Source organism: Coenobita brevimanus, chromosome 53 (assembly GCF_032717465.1).
Source record: "Coenobita brevimanus isolate Jiangsu-jjx chromosome 53, ASM3271746v2, whole genome shotgun sequence".
Classification (NCBI taxonomy): domain Eukaryota; kingdom Metazoa; phylum Arthropoda; class Malacostraca; order Decapoda; family Coenobitidae; genus Coenobita; species Coenobita brevimanus.
This window is the reverse complement of record NC_137006.1, coordinates 43,937,777-43,946,552: the sequence shown is the minus strand read 5'-3', so window position 1 is coordinate 43,946,552 and position 8,776 is coordinate 43,937,777.

Below are 8,776 nucleotides of genomic sequence, written 5' to 3'. Positions count from 1 at the left end.
TACAGTACATGTATTTTGTAACACTGTAAATCAGTCTCTCTTTTGTTAGTACAGTACACGTTGTATTTTTGTAACCCTATACATCTCTTTCTTTCGTTAGTATAATACATGTTGTATTTTGTAACGCTGTAAATCTGAACTATGTGTTGGTAATACTCAGTACTCACAGGCCATTACATTTATTTTTATTTATTTATTTATGTATTTATTTTCAGTCAGGCCTTTGTTTGATGAGGGAAAAAAGTTTGCCTTCCATCCCACCACCTCTGCTTCACACTTACGAGATGTTGGTTTCTTTATTCCCAATAGAGAAAATCAGAGAGCATCTTATGTGGGAAATGAAATACCGTATAGCAGCCTCCCTCAGCTTAAAAATATTAGTCAGCAGAGGCGTTGAGAGTAGAAATAGTTAGCGGAGAACAGTGAGCAACAGAAATAGTGGATTAGATATAGTAGTCAGCAGAGGCAGTGAGCAGAAGAAATGGTGGATCAGAAATAGTAGTCAGCAGAGGCAGTGAGCAGAAGAAATGGTGGATCAGAAATAGTAGTCAGCAGAGGCAGTGACTAGTAGAAGTGGTGGGATAGTAGGGAAACTTACATCCCAGGCAGTACTGTTGTGATCAAAGGTTCACTGACACTTTCCAGCTTCTGTAGCGATGGAAGAAGGTGCTGTATGAAATATTTTGAATTATTTTTCTGTGTTAGCCATAGGAAGCAAATTGGAGCCTTTAAAAATGACATGATAAACGATACAACAAGAGAGTATGAGAAGGAGGGATAAAGCATTTTCGACCCCTTATAAACGACACGATAAACGATACAAGAAGGTGTGAGAAAGAGGGATAATGCATGTTGGAGCCTTTATAAACGACACGATAAATGATACAACAAAAAAGCATGGGAAGAGGATACTGTCTGGCATTAGGGAGGACTGAGAAACATGGCAGGCAAGACAGAATGCTGGCAGAGGCTTGGCAGTGAACTTTTGCTCCAACTAGTATATGGTAGAACTCTGATTATCCATAGTCTGATGCTGAAAATCTGATTATCCATAGACTGTAATTTGAATAGCAGAATACCAGTGCTAAAAATCTGAATATCCATAGACTGATGGTAAAAGTTTGAATATCCATAGACTTATGTAAATAATCTCTTCATCCATACTGTAGACTGATGCCAAAAATCTGATTATTCATAGACTGATGCTAAAAATTTAATTAGCCACAGACTGCTGCTAGAACCCCTGTTGTGTCAAATTTTTGGGCAGATTTGAGAAACCCTTCACACCTAAAATATCAACTAAAGTTCCTATGACTCGCTCCAGCTGGAAAAATGAAAAATCTAACATTATGTGCAGTAGTCACTTAGGATGGTATTCTTGTCAGTTGAGGAAGCTCCCAAACACCACCTCCTTAGCAATTGATTTTTGGACATAGCTGGTTAGGATAATATCAAAATGTACACTATTTATGCATTTTTCTCATTCATTTTCCTCCTTTAAATGAAAAAAGATTTTAGTTCTTCTGTTACTTAAAAATCCAGTTTGCCAGTTCCCTCCACTATATGAAAAAAAGAGAGAAAAAAGTGGTGATATTTTTAGCACATCCTTCACATATTACAAGAACTGCCTGTTTTAAAACCCTCATAGGCTCCTATTCTTGCTTGCTGCGGAATAAACTTATCTGGTCTTAGCTGAAAAAGAGTACAAGAGTTGTCTTACCCATGAGAGGGTTAATGGATAATCGGAATTCTACATTATAATCAGAGTTTATCATAAAATCGAGTTCTGCATCATACTGTAATCAGAATTCTGCCTTAAAATCAGAATTCTACCTTATAATTAGAAGTCTACCTTATAATCAGTCATTTAAAGACTAATGTGTATTTTTATCTTGTACATTTTTCCAGATTATTATTATTATTATTATTATTATTATTGTGGCATTTGTATCTCTAGTTTTGTGTAGATTTGGTCATAGCGCTTTGGAATTAAGTACAATCCCTTTTCATGTCTGCTTCATTTTTGTCATATTTTGTACATTTTTCCCCATGTTTCATTCCTCATTGGAGTCATTCTGTCCATCATTATCATCTGTTCATTTTCTCCCGTCTTCACGTCTGTCTAGTTTTGTCAGATTTATATCATTGGTCATCTTAGTTTAGAGATTGTCCAATTTCTTTTAGACTGATTAATATTTCTGTCCATTCTTAGTCATCTTTGTTTATAGTGCTGTTCAATCTTTATTTATTTATTTTTTTTTTCAGTCTATCATTTTTTTTTTTTTAGTTCTGTCATTATCCATTCTTATTTTTTCTTTACCTTTTTTTTTTTTTTTCTTTACACCATCTCCACCATCTTATTTATTTTCCAATTTTTCGTTTCGAGTCACAAGCGTCAACTTTTCGCCTCCTGGTTAAGTTCGTGTGACTTTACGAGGCTCGTGTGCCAAGAGGCAGTGGGGCTGGCTGGAGGTGCAAGGATAATGTGATGGCGCCATGGAGAGAGTGCCAAAAACAGAGGGTCGGGTCTTATGCCAGAAAAAACAGAGGGTCGGGTCTTACGCCAGAAAAAACAGAGGGTCGGGTCTTATGCCAGAAATGTGGGGTCAGGTGTTGAAGTAAATCTGCCCAAATCTGCCCATCTGTCTGTGGGTCTAGGTTGATCTGTTTTGTGTTCTTTCCTGCCTTTCTGTGGCTGTTGATTGGTTTTTGTTTCTCTCCTCTGTCTGCTCTTTCTCTTCTTTCTTTTCTTTCCTCTCATCTGTTGTCCCTTTCCCTCTCCTCCTCTCTTTTCCCCCTTCCACTTCTCCTCTCTCCTATCTTCCCCTCTTCCTCTCCTGTCCTCTTCCCCACTTCTCCTTCCCTCCCCTACCCTGCCTTCATTTGTTTGATTGGCCAAGGATAGCATAGCATGAAAGCAGACCAGTATGAGGGGCAGAAAAAAAGGCATCTTACTGCATTTTTAGGCATGGAGGTTTAAACGGCTTTCAGATAAATCGTTAAAGTAAATTATCGAAGTACAGTATTTCCGTGGCGTAAAGTTCACAGTGCCATTAGAATATAACTTGTGATCCTTTACAGAAAAACTGAGTAGGTATCCATTGCACCCTTCCAGCCCCTCTCACCCCTTAGCATGGCAGCTTTCATGTGTCATTCAGAGGGATTCAAAGATGATATGTTTTGTATAACGTGAAATAAAAGACGAAATGAGATGCGTTGTTGTTTGATATCTTGTCGAGGGATCCTTGTATGCGGCATGTGTTAGGAGTGTAACGCTGTATGGTAGTAAGACCTGGGGAGTAAAGGAAGAGGATATTCATAGCCTCAAATGTACGGAAACGACGATGATATGATGGATGTGTAGTGCATCCATGAATACGAGGCCTGGGGGGCTAGGTTTACGATTGAAGAGTTGTGAGGAAGGATGGGATTGGAATGTACTGGTTTTGTGATGAGGAGGGGCAGATTGAGATGATTTGCACATGTGGAGAGGATGGGGAATGACACTTGGGTGTGGAAAGTGAGAATTGTTAACATTGGGGGTAGGGTTGCGAGAGGCAGATCGATAAAGACCTGAGACGAGGTCATCAAGTGTGACCTCTGAGATAAGGGAGGCTGCCAGTGATCGAGCTGCATGGAGAGCTGCCATTAGGTAACCAAGGCCAATGCATGCATGTGTGTTGTAGCCTTTATAAATGATTTTTTAAAAAATGTCGCTTATGTTGTGTGAAGTTATTTACAGGACAGGCACTTCTTATTGTAATGACTGATATGACTAGATTTGACTGTGAGAGATTCTGTGATATTGTGGATTTTTTTACTTAATTTGTTTTTCCTTCCTATATTTAATCTTAAAAAAAAAAAAAAATGCTTTGCCAGCTGAGGATTGGGTCAGAGTTGCATGATGATTTTGTGGTACCAGTGATGCTGTGGTCTCTGGTACGACAGCATCCTGTCCTTAACGTTTGTTATCTGCTTTTTACCTTGATATTTTTGGTGGTAGGTGGTGGCGACCGTCATTCACTCACTTGATGTAGTGCTGCCTACTTCTTCCTTCCCATTTCTCATTCTATGTCTTTGTCTGCCCCTTCTCTTCCTACTTCTCTCTCTCCTTCCTGTCAATATTTTATTACTCTTCTTTCTACTTCAGGTGGTACTACACTGAGTGACAAGCCTAATGGTTTCCTGTAATCCAGGAAACTATTTACAATGCTGGGTGGTAACCAGATAACCAAACTGAGGAGTGAAGTGGAGGCTGCTGTGGTGCCCCTTGTAAGTGGGTGAAGAAGCATACAGCTGCACATATCAGGAAGGGATGCTGTGATACTACCGCACCTGTACAAATAATATGATGCTCTGCCCAAGATTCCAAGTGCTGTAATGTCCAGGTGAGACTAATGAATTAAGTTACCTTTCTTTCCAGCTGCTTATGTTTCTTTCATTCTTGTCTGTTGGGTTGTACTGCTTTATACCAGATAATTTTGTTTACTAGACTGCTGTCTTTATATAATATTTGTGTGTGTGTGTGTGTGTGTCAACTAGCCTGCTGTCCAGAGTATATGTGCTTATCCGATTCCTTGTGAGTTTTCTGTAAGTTTCTCATCCATAGGGTCTCTCTCTCTCTCTCTCTCTCTCTCTCTCTCAGGAAGTATGATGGCTGGTTCTAAGAAGAACTAGATGGTTATGAAATAGACATTAGTGTAGTAGCAGCAGAAGGACTATTTAGGTGTACAAGTGCCCACATTGATAATATGGGTGTGACACTTGTAATGACGTAAGTGCCGGTATCAGAGAGAGAGAGAGAGAGAGAGGCTGCTTTGAGTCTTGAGCTGGAACCGAAAATCTTGAAAGTTTGGAATCGCCGCGCCCCGTGTGTTAGTGGGAAAGAGTTACGGTGATTATTATACATCTTTCAGCAAATCCATATTAATGTACCTATTTGAAAGGGCCTACGGACTCTGCAAGGTGGTGCCAGTTTTTCACATCTCATAGGCGTGCACGGTATCTGGTTTGATCCATGGATTACGCAAACTTTTCTGTTAAGCCCTTTTTCAATAAGTGGCACCCTTGACTCCTTTTTATAGGGCCATTTCCAGTGCCATGAGTTACCCATAAAATTTGAGGTGTCTCAGGTAATAGCGTCGTTGAAAATTGAAGCTGAATTCTGGATAACTGTAATAAATCCCTGCTACGTTTGCATCTCACAGCGAGCATGTAATTTTTTATCCAACCCCTCCCATCCATTCCTCAGTTGCTCCCTATATCTCATATCGTCCTTATGGAATTGATTCAATGTGTTTTCAGGGCCGGCTGCTGGTTGGTAAGTTAATATTGGGAAAAAATATTAACAAGGCCTCTGTGTACTAACAGGAAGGCAGTAACAGTCCACATCTTCCTTTAGACTCAGAATCTTATATCTACAGTACAGCAAAGTATGTCTCATGTCCATCTGGCAGAGCTGAAGGGAGTATCCAGCAGTAATTTATTGCTGTTCTGTGTTTTCGTGGCACATAGGCTGTTCATAAGGCCATAATTTTAAATTCTTGAATCAGGTAACACCCCCCAGTCATCAAATAACTTACTAGCATTCTGAGGGCAGTTCCTTTAGCTTGAGACACTCGTATAATCCTGACAGTGTACTTCAGGTAAGGAGAAACAATCTTAATGTCAGTAAACAAGGAAAGTATGTAGGCCACGATCAGGAAAGAATATTGTCAGCTGAAAAGTTGCGTCTCCTCTTTATTCAGTGCAAAACTCATTCGCTGGGGCAGCCTTTGTACATTGTTATAAAGTAGGAATGAGTCTCCTTGGTTGCTAGTCAGTTCAGCACACGTTGACTACCGTTGGCTATCAGCAGTGCTATAAAAAAGGGGGTAGGAATCTTTATGAGGTAAAAACAAACCACAATTAAGGTAATGAACTGAAAAGTGTACGATATCTTATATTACGTAGATGTGCTTGACGTGTATATCGTAATAGTTCAAAAAGAAAAACTATATATAAATAACGCTGTAATAAGTGTAACATATATACTATTTAATCAGAAATATTTTTAGGAGATGAAAAAATGTTGCATAAAAAGGTCGACAACTTTTGATGTAATGGTACGATAATGTGGCGTCAGTAACGGTCACGTGGTGCAGCATTTCACATCGGTGTGGTGGTTGTGGCGTGGATTGTGGTGAATTTTTCCCATTTTCACCGTCGTTCGTCGCGCGATGGTCCGTGGAAGTAAGTATAAGGTTTAGCTGTGCACTTTTGGTTTAATATTTGCTGCTTTTATGGTTACCTAGGCCAAGAAATACAGCGGTTTAGTCCACTGCGAACTTTGGGTGGACTGGCCGTGGGGTGTGATGGGTGTGATGCCGCCTTTTTCTTAATTTCCCTCGCATGCAGTCTTCCACAGAGGTTATCATTGTGACTAATTGCACCTCTAGCATTTTTGGTAATGATCTGATGTAACTATCATGGTTTTTTTTACACGGTTGATGTTTTAATCTGACCTTCATTGCAGAGTTGGCTACGGTTGAGTATGATTGCCCTTGAACCTCAGAGGGCAACTAATTAATTTTGCTTTGCTACCTCCACAGGTGTGAGGAAGTGCGATCTGAGGGTAAATCACTTATGTTAGTCATGTTGCAAGACAAGGAAGTTAAATAGCTGTAAATAAACACTAGCAAATGCGGTGAAATAACATTAATTTTTATTTTAGGAAGTTTTTCGTGGAATTTGTGTATGATTTGGTAGTTTCGTAGTTCACTTTTTATTATTTTTTTTTTTACTATTGCTTTCTAGAGTTTTAGGTGTGATACAGGATTGTTTTGTAAGGTGGGAGAGAGACCACATACCTGAGCATAGTGTAAAACCCCACCTGCAGTGCAGCGGGTTTGCTAGATCAGGGGAAATGTGGCATTAAAGTGTGATAAAGGTGAATGGAAGGCAGAGAAAAATGAAAAAAAAATATATATATATGCATTTTAATCGTTGGAATTAAAAAAAAAAAAAAAAATCTGGATTTCAGATTGCATCAAACATCAGTAGTAAAAAGTCTGAGCCAAATTAAATGTTCAGTACTGTATAACACAAATGTAGTTATTGATGAAATTAACCTTGCACAGAGAACTAACCGCAACATCCTTTGAACCTAACTTTTTCATCTTTCGGGCCAAAATTTTCCATCATTCGGACCAAAATTGTCCATCTTTCGGGCCAAAATTGTCCATCTTTTGGACCAAAATTTTCCATCATTCGGACCAAAATTGTCCATCTTTCGGACCAAAATTGTCCATCTTTCGGACCAAAATTTTCCAGCTTTTGGACCAAAACTTTGCAGCTTTCAGATTAACTTTTATATACATCTTTCAGACCTAACCTTTTCACTTTTTTGGACTTTACTTTTCCAGCTTTTGGACCAGATTCTCCGTCTTTTGAACCTGACTTTTCCATTTTTCAAACCTAACTTTTCCATTTTTCAAACCTAACCTTTTCAACTTTTGGACCTAACCTTTTCATCTTTCTTACCTAACCGTTTCATCTTTCATACCTATTCTTTTCGTCTTTCGGACCTAACCGCAGCCTCCCTCGACCCTAACTTTTCCAACAGACAACTGAGTAGGGTGCATACCAAACCTATCGGACAAGGCAAAATTCATTAGTCGTATCCTGCTAAGGCATCCTGTGGTCCGAACTTGTGCACCCTTCGAACTTACCTTGGCTTGCGTTTTAATGACCGTATACATTCAAGGTTTAAAAATTTTGCAAATTTGTGTGTGTGTGTGTGTGTTGTTGTGTGTGTGTGTGTGTAAGTGTCCATGTTTGCATAAAAAAATTAATTTCAGTGTGTTTTAACTATACATTTTTTCCCCATCTTTGCTGTTGTCAGGCTTTTGAACTGTTTGAGTGCATCGCATCTCCTTCTTTATGAGGAACTAACAATGTTACCTAATGAACACTGAAAAATTTATTTTAAAAAATGGCAGCTAAAATGGATAATATCCATACTTTTCCATGGAATCATACACAAGACAAAATATATACAGGCAAGTCCCGGTTAACAAGCAACCACTGTACAAGAATTCTTAAATACGAGGTCTTTTAATTTGCACCACCACCTGTTTAACGAGCAGGTAAAATCCCCCCAAATCCCAACGTAGGAAAATTGATACGAGGGTCGTGCCACAGCTGTCCGCCATGTTTAGCTAGTGCGTCAGGTAAACATGGCGGACAGCTGTGGTGCCGCTAGCTAAAAAACGAGTCGCACGCTAGCTCTGCCAGCCTCTTCCCGCCTTATCTTAGTAAACATTCTTCCAGCCAAGCTTGCCCAGTCAGGGTCAGTCTTTAAGCATGTTTTTTTTTCTGTTCCCAGGATTGTTGTATCACCATGTCTTCTAAGGCTTGGGGGCCTTGCTCCCTGACCCTATTTTGCCCTAAGTTTTTCACATCGTTTAACCAGAATTCAGCCAATGAGCAAAATCCTTGCTCCCAGTTACTGTAGGCAACTGTAGTTCGTAAGTTCAGGACCTACCTGTACTGTACAGATGGGTCCTATTATACAAGCACCCGTTAAACGAGAAACAGATGTTACAAGAATGGGCACAGTTTAGACTGATTCAATGATATGAGCTCGATCAGTTAACCTAACCCAATTTCTCGTATAAGTTATGTATTTGCTGTACGACACTAGGTGGTAACCGCTAACTAACCCATACCTGTTACCTGTGTGTCAACAGGTGGGTTGGTAAAGGGTTAGTACCCCTCGTAAAACAAACCCAAAGAC